This window comes from Mesoplodon densirostris, chromosome 3 (genome assembly GCF_025265405.1).
Source record: "Mesoplodon densirostris isolate mMesDen1 chromosome 3, mMesDen1 primary haplotype, whole genome shotgun sequence".
NCBI classification, from domain to species: Eukaryota; Metazoa; Chordata; class Mammalia; order Artiodactyla; family Ziphiidae; genus Mesoplodon; species Mesoplodon densirostris.
In genome coordinates, this window is record NC_082663.1 from 34,836,053 (window position 1) to 34,849,168 (window position 13,116).

The 13,116-nt window shown below is 41.9% G+C and overlaps 1 pseudogene; it reads right to left on the minus strand.

Annotated features, from left to right (window-relative positions):
• Window positions 1-6,951: 6,951 nt before the first annotated feature.
• On the minus strand, window positions 6,952-9,190 carry LOC132486739 (uncharacterized; annotated as a pseudogene).
• Window positions 9,191-13,116: the final 3,926 nt, after the last annotated feature.

A 13,116-nucleotide genomic window follows, 5' to 3' on the forward strand; every position in this document is an offset into this window, starting at 1 on the left:
AATGTGCTCTTTTTTATATTTTTAAAATTTTCAAACTACTTTATTGAGGTCTGATTGACATGTAAAGAGCTGTACATGAGTTTGGGGATAAGTATACATCTGTGAAACCATCACCACCATCCAGACCATAAACATATCCAACATCTCCCAAAGTTTCCTCCCACCCTCCTTATTATTATTATTATGGTAAGAACACTTAATGTAAGATCTTCCCTGTTAGAAAATTTTAAGTGTACATTATAGCATTGAGAGCTACAGGCACCGTGCTATATAGTAGATCTCTAGAACTCATTTACCTTGCATAACTGAAACTTGATATCTTTTGACCATCACTTCCCCATTTTCCCCTGCCCCTAGCCCCTGGCAACCACCATTCTACTCTCTGCTCCATGAGTTTGGCTGTTTTACATATGTCCTAAAAGTGAGATTATACAGTATTTATCTTTTTGTATTTGGCTTATTTTATTCAGCATCATGTCCTCCAGGTCTATCCAAGGGATGAGTGAATAGTGGGTGGAGAAAGAGGGGACCAGTGAATGAGGTTGCAGAGAGTTGCTGTCTTGAAATACGAAATTTCATGCCTTTTAAGTTTTCCGAACTTCCTTATACTTGACCTTTCCTCTAGTTGGACAGAGACCTTCACAATTGTCTATGCGCGAATTAGGATTGTGGCAGCAGGGCTGCAAGAAGAAAGTAATTTTCAACATTAAGACTTCAAGCATGTTTTGAAACTTCCAAAATAAGTTCTTGAACATCTGAAGAGAAGGCTTTGAGGAAAGCTGGGAGGACTATGCCATGAAAATTGACTGCAGTGAGAGCAGAGGGAGTGTGAGAATGTCCCCATCTGCCCTTCCCTCTGCCTCAGACCAGGTGAGGGACACCTGGGCTGGGATGGGATCTAGCCTTGGAAGAGAAGGCAGAAAGTGCTGAAGTTAAAGTCATCTGGACCTAGCAGGGGACAGAGGGAGAGGAGGGAATCAGCTGGTGCCTCGACTAGTTTCAGGGAGCTACATGGGAGCCCAGTCACATCCTACTGGCCATCACTCACATTTTTTTTTTTTTTGCGGTACATGGGCCTCTCACTGTTGTGGCCTCTCCCGTTGCGGAGCACAGGCTCCGGACGTGCAGGGTCAGCGGCCATGGCTCACGGGCCCAGCCGCTCCGCGGCATGTGGGATCCTCCCAGACCGGGGCACGAACCCATGTCCCCTGCATCAGCAGGCGGACTCTCAACCACTGCGCCACGAGGGAAGCCCCATCACTCACATTTTAAGTGGATGCTGTAAGTCACCTGGGCAGAGACGCTGCTTTGGAAGGTCTCCTAATTGTGTCGGAGTGTGTCTGCTTGTGACACTCCACACATTTCCTAATAATTGACCAACAGAAGTGCTGCTTATCAAGGCCCTGAGATTTACTGAGCCCCGTCCTAACTGCTCTGTATGGAACCTCCCTCCCAACAGCAACAGTCCAGGGTGCTTGTAAGTCCCTTGAAACAGAGGGAATATTCTTGGTATTCAGGTGGGGTACGGTGGGGACACAGAGTGGCAAGAGGGAATATCTGACAAATGACCCCTGGAACTCTTGAGTTGCCTAGCAACAAGCCAGGTAACTGGCTCATTTGATTGAGAGCTCCCCCTCTCAGCTAGGCAGGTCATTGCTAATCTCAGCTTCCTATGGGACTTGTGAGTCCATCCTGTTGTTAAGTAGCTACTCAGAGCTGCAGGTGCTGGGCGGCTGGCTTAGTCAACATTCCCGGAAACACCTGCACATAAATTATTAATCACTTTTCCTTTTGGTTAAGATATGTGGATTCATCAATATGTTTGGACCGACCCCACAGTTTATCATTTGTTCTATATTTTTTTCTATACCTACCAACATTTCTTTCTTTCTTTTTTTTTTTTTTTTTTGTGGTACGCGGACCTCTCACCGCTGTGGCCTCTCCCTTTGTGGAGCACAGGCTCCGGACGCGCAGGCTCAACGGCCATGGCTCACGGGCCCAGCCGCTCCGCGGCATGTGGGATCTTCCCGGACTGGGGCACGAACCCATGTCCCCAGCATCGGCAGATGGACTCTCAACCACTGCGCCACCAGGGAAACCCCTTACCAACATTTCTTACACACTCATACTCACACACATACTGACCCACCACAGGCGTTTGGATTATTTGTAAGATGAGCATAATAGCTAGTGAAGGTGGTCATCGTAAATTTGAAGATAAAGGAAGATGTTACATACTTAGGGTGTTCAGGTGTATCTACGACTCTTTCTTTCTCTGAGGTAGGAGAGGAGGAGGAGACACAAGAGGAGAGAAGAGAAATGAAAAGAGGTGGGGGGGAAGATTGGAGCATCCTTAGTACAGGAGTGGCAGAATTGAGCCACTGCATTAGTCCTGCTACCTCCCAGTCCACTGAGACTTTTCTTCCTTGATGGACTAGTTAAAGTGTATTTAATACTTTAGCTAGAAATGGAATGACCTGTTCTTTTTCAGAACACTGAGCCAGAAAGCAACCGCAATAGGAGGCAATTTCCGTTGATATCTGAGAAACCCGAGGTATATTCATGCTTTTCAATTACCTTGGTCTTTCAGGCAGTTCACACATTTGGGGACAAGAAAGCTGATGGCATGATAGGAGTCCCTGCTGTGCCCACCAAAGCACCTACAATTTGTCTTTTTATTTATTCCTCTCAGGCAAAGCTCCAGCTTTATCCTCAAAACATCAATCATGTAAAAACATTTGCTTTTTTCATCCAAGGGTTAACAAGACTAGATGGGAAGACTCGTTTCAGAAGGGGTGGGCTGAGGGTGAAAAGGTGGGCACAAGGAAGAACAATAAAGTCTTCTTTTTGATTCACAGGCTGAGGACAATTTCCTGTGAAAGGACAAATATTAAGAACTACTCTGTTATCACTGTTATTTCCGTGCATCTCTATGAGAGGGGGCTGGTACTGAATCCCAGGGGAGGGGCCTCAAGTACATAACAGATCAATGATGCTCAAGACAGAGAAGCATTGATTGAAAGAATAAAGCAGATGTGCTGCTGGATGAGGGCCTGTTACGCAATCATCATCTGACCAAGTGGGCTGGGAACACAGACATGTCAAAGGAATTTTCTGTAATAGTGAAGTGGAATTTTCTCATCAAAGGAAAGTTTTACCAGACACCCTCAGGAGAAGCTGATTAACATGAAAGTCTCAGGATTGGTGTATTATTAGATCATATGCATCCCCAGTGTGTACCATAACAGTAGTTCATAAGGGTCCCCACTGAACTCTAAGTCCGGAAACTCTTCTCTGCATAGACACTGAGCACCGTGGTGTTGAGGGGGGAATTGCTGAAGTCAGGTGTGATGTAAACCTGGACAAGCTCTCTAATGGGATGATTGTGGCCCCATAGGATTAAATACTTTGGTAGGATGATGAGGAGATTTCCTAAGTGTCTGGAGTCTCTTAAAAATGCGGTGATTGGCTGTTTCTCACGGACGTGGTGCACAGATTCATTAAATGTGAGAGAAAGCCACCTTTGAGGAGATCTGGTCCCCAAGCCTCCTCTGGACTGGTGAAGGTAGGGACTTGATGATATGGTTCTGTGCCCCCTGTGACTCAGGACACTGGCTGTATATACTCAATAAAATGGCCATTTTACAGTTATTATCCATTGTGACATAGCTGGTTTACTCTAGAAATGGCTCTTCTGCCTCCCAGGGTGGTACTCATCTCGTTTCACTATAGTGCTGGCCCCTTTACTGTCCTGTGGAAACGTGGCTGTTATGTTTGAGTTGTGTCTTGCCAGGCAGGGGCAGGTTCATGTTCAGTGTGGGAGTGTTCTCTTGAGACACCCACAGGGCAGGTATTCTGAAATACTAATCTTTTGTGCCATGGAAGTGTGGGCCTCTTAATTCTCTCCCTTTTTTCTTTTGAATACAGTTAGGAGATTTTGTCTTATGTCCCCTGTGGAAGATTGATGGAGGGTGAGGATGCTCGCTCTTGAGAATTGCAGTAGAGAATGAGGCCGAGGACTTAAGGAAGAAACAGAAATTCCTGAGATCCAAATGATATTGACAAGCAAGGCTAAGTTCTGGAAAAGTTGATCTTGGGATGCTGGCTTATTAAGAGATTGTTTTTCCTGCTTCTAACAGTGGGAGTGGCTGCAGCTGACAGTTCCCTGGAACGCAGACTGGGAATTCTAATCTGTGATGAACAGTCTTTCCCATGTTGGTGGGAAAGAGAACAAGAATGTCTTAGTTCTGGCTGCTATAACAAAACACTACGGACTGGATGGTTTAAACAACATTTATTTCTCACAGTCCTGGAGGATGGGAAGTCCAAGATCAAGGTCCCAGTAAATTGGGTGTCTGGTGAGGGCCTTCTTCCTGGTTTTCAGACAGCTGCTTTCTTGCTGTATCTTCACATGGTGGAAAGAGAGGGAGCTCTGGTCTCTTCCTCTTATAAGAGCACTAATCCTATCATGGGGGTGCTACCCTTATGACCTCTGACCTCATCTAAACCTAATTACCTCCCAAAGGTTCCATCTCCAAATACCATCACCTTGGGGATTAAGGCTTCAACATATGAATTTTGAGGGGATGCTTTTAGCCCATAGAAGGGACCATAAGTTACTGTAATTTATTGGTCAAACCTGTTGCTTCATCCAGTGGGCTGGTGAGGAATCTTATCTCACGAGCTTGCCCTTTGGCAATCTTGGCAAATATCGTAAAGAGAGCAAAGTAAATTTATGGAACGTGATATATTCTCCCTACATATTCTAGGAGACATTTTTCTCTCACATTATAATGACAGTGTTTTAAATGCCTAATACAAGTCCCAAGCAACTCAGGCTAGGATATACCATCTCTTCTGAGCAGGAACATTGGAACTTAGTCTTGGGCTGTGGATTGCATAGATACAAATGCAGGAAAAGAGTAACATTAATATTTAAACCTAAACCTGCTGGGAGCACTTTACCTATATTAACTCATTCAATCAGCTCAAGGACACTAGGAATAAGTACTATTATTAGCCTCGTTTTACAAATGAGGAAATGGAGGCATAGAGAAGCTAAGTAAGTGATTTACCCAACTTCACACAGATAACAAATGGAGGAAACAGGATTCAAATCCAAGCCCTTTGGTTCAGTAGATCATACTCTTAACTACTATTCTGATATGTTGAAGATGGTAATAGAACTTCTTGTTGATACAGGACGTTAACAGGTTCTAAATTTTTTGCAATACTTGGTCCTATTCAAAAATAAGCCAACATTCATTGTCAAATCAAGATAAGATTTGGTTACTGAAATAAAAACACAGTAGTTAATTTCCATAACTTTTCAGAAAGATTCAGCTGTATAAATATGATGAATTTCTCAAACTGATATTTTAAAATGGATTGAAATAAATTTTTAAAGCTCTAATGCTCCATGAATCTACTCTGTGTGTGTGTGTGTGTGTGTGTGTGTGTGTGTGTGTGTTTGAATGGGTCTAGGGGTATACTCACCTAGGAATGGGACTGCCAAGATTTTGATCTTGAGGATATGGAGCTTTAATAAACACTGGCTTGTTCTTTATTGAATAACATTTAATTCTCTAAATATTTTGGAGATTTCAAGATATCTTCCTGTTATTGATTTCTAGTTCAATTCCACTGTGATTAGAGAACATACTTGGTATGATTTCAATCCTTTTAAATTTGTACAGATTTGTTTCATGGCCCAGAATATGGTCTATTTTGGTGAATGTTCCATGTGCACTTGCAAAGTAGTTGCTTTCTGTTGTTCAGTGGGGTGTTCCACACATGTCAATAAGTTCAACTTGGTAGTGTTGTTCAAGTCTTCTGTATCCTTATTGATCTTCAGACTGCTTGTTCTATCAGTTACTGAGAGTATTGAAATCTCTAACTTTTGTGTAGACTTAGGTGAATAAACTTTTAGGATTATTATATCTTCTTGATAAATTGACCCATTTGTTGCCAGTCAAATGTCTCTTTGATATATTCTTTGTTTTGAAGTCTACTTTGTCTGGTACTAATATAGCTACTTCAGTTTTCATTTGATTTTAGAAGTAGTGTATATAAATATTGTACATATAAGTAGAGTGTATTAGTTAGGGTTCTTCAGAGAACCCTATAATTATATATATATATATATATAATTTATTATAAGGAATTGGCTTATGTGATTATGAAAGCTAAGAAGTCCTATGATCTACCATTGCAAGCTACAGACCCAGAAAACCCCTGGTGTAAATTCCAGTTCAACTCTGAAGGCCTGAGAACCAGGAGTGCCAATGGTTTAAGCCTCATTCCAAGGTCAGGAGGAGACCAGTCTCAGCTCAAGCAATTAGGTAGAGAGAAAGAGAATTCAAACGTCCTCTGCATTTTGTTCTATTTGGGTCCTCGATGGATTGACTGATCTTCACCTACATTGGGGATGGCAATCTGCTTTATTCAGTCCACCAATTCAAATGTCAATCTCTTCTGGAAACACCACCACAGACACACTCAGAAAAAATGTTTAACTAGATACCTGGGCATCCTATAGCCCAGTCAAGTTGACACAGAAAATTAATCATCTCAAGTCCACCCCTTATTAACTTAGCTTAACTTATTAACCCCCATACACATCTCTATAAACCATACTTAATCTCCAAATAAAGATAATAATAAGGTCAGAATTCCATCTCACATGATACAACTATCTTACATACAACTGAAAACATACTAACCCTTTCCCCAGAAGAGGAGGTAGAGAACTTGAGGGATGTTTACACTTCCCCTTGATATCCTGTAACTTAAATACTATGATGTAAAATGAACAATACTTAAATACTATGATATAAAGTAAGTAATCTTATGTTGCATGATAAGGAAATAAGAGAGGAAAGAAAAAAATGATATTTGCTTAATATACACACACAAATTCATAACAAAATAAAGAGGAAATATTCAGGACAATTACAGTCCTCGTTTCTACAACTGGTCATGTGGTTGTAGCTGGTAGTTTAACTCTCTTCTTCAGCTACCAGATCTGTATTCCCTTTGCCTTCAGCAAGCACCTCAGCTACTTGTGGTTCTTTACATGATGCAGTGACCCACACCTTCATTCATGAATGGTCTGGGCCATTAGTAGTCCTGCCTGGATTGGGATGTTGTTGTTTTCCATTGACCTTAATCACAGAGCATGGTATCACTAAGAGAGGCCCTAAAGGATCTCCTGTATCCCAGACATACTCTTCCTTACCTCCACTACGGAGTAGTAGTCCAATTTCTCCTCGGTAGTCAGGATCAGTCACTCCAGTCAGCCCAGTTACTTCCTTCCCTGCCTGTTGATTCAGAGGCCTGAAGAGCCCAAAGCAGCCAGGTGGCAGTCTTAACTTCCCATTCAATGGAATCATTTTTGTGTCTCCTGGTGGAAGTATTTACCCTCTGGAACTAAGACTTCTAGGCCAGCAGAGCATAAGATCATGGGAGGAGAAAGCAAAAATTTTGCTAATGGATTACGAGGGATAATAACAGTGAGTGATGCCAGTGGGTGAGTGATGTCACTCACATTTCCATCCCTTGGTTTCTGGATTTCTGAATAGTGGATGGGAGAAAGAGCACCATACATTGAGTGCTGATTCAGAGCATATACAATCTTCTGCAGATTCTTGCCCCAGCCCTGCAAGGTATTGCCACCTAGCTGGAACTGTAACTAAATCTTCAAAAGTCCATTCCACTATCCTGTCAAACCAGCTGTCTCAGGATGGTGAGGAACATGGTAACACCAGTGAATTCCATGAGCATGTGCCCATTGCAGCACTTGCTGTGAAGTGAGTTCCTAGATTGGAAGCAATGATGTGTGGAATACCACGACAGTGGATAAGACATTCTGTAAGTCCACAGATGGTAGTCTTAGCAGAAGCATTGGATGCAGAGAAGGCAAATCCATATGCACGCTTAGTGTCAATTTCAGTGAGAACAAAGCACTACCCCTTCCATAATAGATGCTTTGTTCAATGTAATCAATGTGCCATCAGGTAGCTAGCTGATCACCCTGGGGAATGGTGCTGTATTGAGGACTCAGTGTTAGTCTCTGCTGCTGGCAGACTGGTCACTCAGTGGTGACCGTGGCCAGGTCAGCCTTAGTGAATGAAACTCCATGTTGCTGAGTCTAAGCATGACCTCTATCCCTGCCACGATGGCCACTTTATTCATGAGCCCATTGGGTTATGATGGGAATGACTGGGGAAAGAGGCTGACCAGTTCCACAGAGCAAGTCATTCTCTCTACTTGATTATGAAAGCCCTCTGCTGCTGGGGTCACATTTTGGTGAATATTACATGGGACACAAATATCTTCATATTTTTTGAAAATTCAGAGAGGTCTATCCATGTTCCTCTTCCCTATATTTTCTTGGCACCAATTTTCCAATCAAGTCTTTCCAAGTCTCTGACCATCTAGCCAAATCATGGGACACAGCCCAGGAATCTGTATATAGTCACACATCTGACCACTGCTCCTTCCAAGCAAAGTGGACAATGAGGGGCCCTGCTCAAAGTTCTGTCCACTGGGAGGATTTCCCTTCACTGCTGTTTTCAGAGAAGGGGCTGTAGTGTCACCGTGGTCTGCTCATGGGTCGTGGCTGCATATTGTGCAGACCCATGTGTAAACCAGGCATGAGTTCTCTCTTCCTTTGTAAGTTAATCATGGTGCTTATCGTGTATCATGGGGCCATAGGTGAACATGGGTGAGAGAAGGCAGTGTAGCAGGAGTAAGGATTATAGGCATGTGCATCACTTCTTCACATAACTTACTTATGCCGTTTGGCCTGCTCAGGCCAATCACATATACATCACTTCTATTCGATGATGGAGTACCTCTGTGCATGCCCAAATTTCTGGCATGGTGGGTCAGATAACACCCTGTTCATGATGGACAGCTCAGCTCACATGGTAACTTGGTGGCCCACAATTAAGTGTTCAGTCTCTACTAAGGCCTAGTAGCAAGCCAAGGGTTGTTTCTTGAAAGAAGAGTATTTATTTGCAGAGGATGGCAGGGCTTGGCTCCAAAATACTAAGGCCTGTTGCAGCACTTTTTTTTTTTTTTTTTTTTTTTTTTGCTGTGAAGTGAGAAGCCCACTAGACGTTGTGCTTTTCTTGTTTGTAGGAGTGGCAGGATGCAACATCCCACTGTAGATGGGATGTCTCCACATGGCCCCGCACCATTGGACCCCTAGAAATTTCACTGAGATACTCTCAGTCTAGTCAGATTTATTTCCCAACCTCTAACATACAAATATCTTATCAATAAGTCTAGAGTAGTTGCTATTTCTTGTTCACTAGGTCCAATCAGCATGTCATCAATGCAGTTGGTTGACATGATATTTCATAGAAGAGAAAGTTGATCTAGATTCCTATGAACTAAGTTATGCCATAAATCTCACTCAAGCATATCATGATATATGATCCTTTTAATATAATGTTGAACTTGATTTGCTAATATATTGCTGAGGACTTTTGCATCTATATTCATCAGGGATATTGGTCTGTAACTTTCCTCTCCTGTAGCATCCTTGTCTGCTTTTGGTATTGGGTTAACGCAGGCCTCATAAAATGAGTTTGGAAGTGTTCTATTTTTTGGAAGCTTTTGAGAAAGATTTGTATTGACTCTCCTTTAAATGTTTGGTAGCATTCACTGGAGAAGACATCTGGCCCTAGACTTTTATTTGTTGGGAGGTTTTTGATTACTGATTCAATCTCCTTACTAGTAATTTACCACCCTGTCATTTCTTTTTATATTTCCTGAGTCCAAAAGTCTATCACCTACTGTCTGACTTACCAGTTTATCTACTCTGGTAATTACATGCTAAAATACTACGTTATTATTTTATTACCTTGTTCAAGAACTTCTTCTGGCTACCCAGTGTCTTCCAGATATAGTGGAACCTGATTTGTCATTCAATATTTGGCCCTTTGCTATTTAGCCATCTTCATCTCTTAGTAACACCTTTCTGCTATTGTCACGGGGCTCCATTCCATCCTCTATGGAAGTTACAGACTGGATAATGGCCCCACAGGCCTGTCTACCTCCATCCACAGGTCTGGCACATTCTCACCATCCCGGCCCTAAGCAGAGTCACTGAGGGCTGGATGTGGGATAATTAATGACTTTCTTATAATTCCACTGGACTCAAGGTAAAGATAAATTTCAACTCCCCCATCTTTCCCAGAAAAATTTTAAAAGTCCTGGTTAAACTCTCCTGCAGACTAATAAGCAATTCTCCAGGTTTCCCATTTTTAAGATTCAGCTTCTTTTTGACCAATGTGCAATTGAGGTGTTAGGGCATTGGTCAATTTAATCCTCAAGATTTACCTCAGAATATTTGGAGGAAGTGGTAGGTAAGGTAGAAGGAAGGATTTCTTGTGTCTTTTGGTGGCTCCCAAATTGAAAAAGAAACTATGAGTCACATATATTTAGAAAATCGTGCTCTCCAAATTTATCTTGCTTTCAGGATAACCACATAATTCAATAAATAAAATCCAGGACAGTGTGTCCAGAAGGAATACAAATAAGTAAGATTGTTTTGTTTTGATAAATAAAGTTTGACAAAGTAGAGGTAAGAAGTAAATGCCATTTCTCAGGTCATGACTTGGTGATTTTTATATGTACACAAACACACGTACATTTTTGTAATGAACCCCACTGTCTTTCCCTCATGTTGCTCCTGACTCTACCCATGTTTTCTACTCTCCCAGTCTTAGGGATACCTGCAGTAAATTAGAAAGAAAGAGAAATTCCAAGAAATGATAATTCCCAGACTGCAGCTATAGAAGATTGCTTGTCAGAGAGTTGCTTTCTGTCAGGGGTGTAGATCAAAGCTCCTGATTAGCTCACAGGATGCTACCATGTGTGACTGACATGCATTCTCTAGTTTTATACTTAGGTAATCTGAAGGAGAGTGGCAGGGTTGGGGACTAAATCAAGTGATAATAAAACACTTTTAGAAAATACTTTGCTGCAATCTTGGAGTCTCTTGAGGTCTCCAGAAGAAGTGCCTGGTCTTGATTTTAACTTTTAAAACTATGGCGGTAAGGGGACAGTTCCAATGAAGCAATCCCCCTGGCTTCTTTCTTTGGAAGCCTATTTCTTTCTTCCCATCTGTGATTTTTTATTTTCTTCTTTTCTGGTAAAACTGCCTTCTTAGCAAGGTCAGCCAAGCTGAACGTCCCTGATTTACCAGCAGAACACTGGCTCTTATTGTTGGGTTAAAGGGCAGAGCGCTGAATTGCAAAATAATGTGATTCAGAACGCTTCAAAGTAGCGCTGGCCCATTAAGCAGTCTGTGAACATCGTTCTCTATCCTAAAGTAAACACAAGTTGAAAAACAATTACATGTGCAAATAATAGTGAGGCAAGCAGCAGGAGTAACAATGAAAAACAAATCTGTAATTTCTTCACGAGTTCTTGAACATAATTTTTCTCTAGAACTCTCTTTCCCTAAGACCCTCAGTAAGTCTCTCCGCCCCAAGTAACATGGCTGTGTTTGAACCATAGAGACGAAGCATGGAGGCCAGTGGAGGACTGACAGAAAGAGAGGCATCAAGGGGGGCGGGGGCAACTCTTTGAGAGCGGAAGGTAGTGGTTGGGAGGGATTGCGAGAGATAATTGCTGGGGAGAGCAAATAGGTCTAAATTTCCCCTGCGACACAGCCTGACTGTGGCTTATTCTGTATGATAAGACAGCAAGTAAGAAGGCTGCAATGCGGAATTGCAGTCCGAAAGAGGCCGCCAGAGCAGCTGAGCTGGGATCCTCTGACTAGAGGGGCCGCCTTGTCTACATGCTCTCAAGAAGGGCAGCAACGTTTGCTGAGCCAGGAACGTGGCCACGTGGGGTAAGATAATCAGCTGGCTTTATATGCCAGTTGCTGAGTTTATGTTAAAATTTGTGATTCTAATAATAAATGTGTTACTATATTAATATTTACATTGTGTAGTTAACATTTGCTTAAAAATGATTCTGTGCAGGGTTTCTAAGTGCTTTACATGTACATTAATACATTTAATCTTCCCAATAGCACCTTGAGGTAGATAATTATGATCTCAATTTACAGATGTGGAAATTGAAGTACAGAGAGGTAAAATGATTTTCCCAAGTCACACAGCTAGTAAGGGGTGAAGCTGGAATATGATAAAAAGAGACTCAGAAATTCTTGTCAGGGTAAATCCTTCTAAGATTAGGGTTTAGACAAAGATTTAGCTGTGATGCGTGTTTCTTGGGGCCATTGTACCTAATTTCCACCAATCAATGATAAGGAAGGCTCTGCTGGTTGCTAGGATGGATGGAGAGTAATAGTGGGGGTGGATATAAAAAGAAGTATCAGACAAGGTCTTGTGTCAGTGAATTTATACTTTTTGAGAACGTCCTAAGGTTCTGGGTGGCTCAGCCCAAATTCTGTTATGACTCTTTGCCCCATGTTCTGATATCGTCTTGTGCAATACTGTAGCTACTAGCTACATATGGCTACTTAAATTTAAAATTAAAAGCTTAATTCCTCCGATGGACTAGCCACATTTCAAGTGTTCAGTTGCCACACGTGGCTAGTGGCCACCATATTGGCCAGTGCAGATATAGAACATTTCCGTCATTGCAGAAATTTCTATTGTAAATGTCATTTGACTTAACCCGCCAAGGAGGTCAACTAAACCCGCGTCTCTTGCCTTCTTTTTCTTGCTCTGTTTCATATATGTTATGCTTGGGAATAGCTTCTGACTCCATTAAGAATTTAATCAAAGCCATTACCCAGAAAATATACCTATGCAATTATGCACAGAAATTTGCATACGACTTTAAGTGGAATCACAGACTTTCTGTGTAATAGTTATCCACTGGTGCATAGCAAATTACCTTAAAGCTTCGTGCCTTAAGACAACATGGATTTATTATCTCATACAGTTTTGTGGTTCAGGAATTCAGGAGTGGTTTAGCTCAGTGATTCTGGCTCAGGACTCCCGTTAGATTGCACTGGGGTTGCTTGATTTAGCAAATAAAAATATAAGATGCTCAGTTAAAATTGAATTTGAGAAAAATGATAAATAATTCTTTAGTAGAAGTGTGCCCCATGCAATAATCAGGACATAC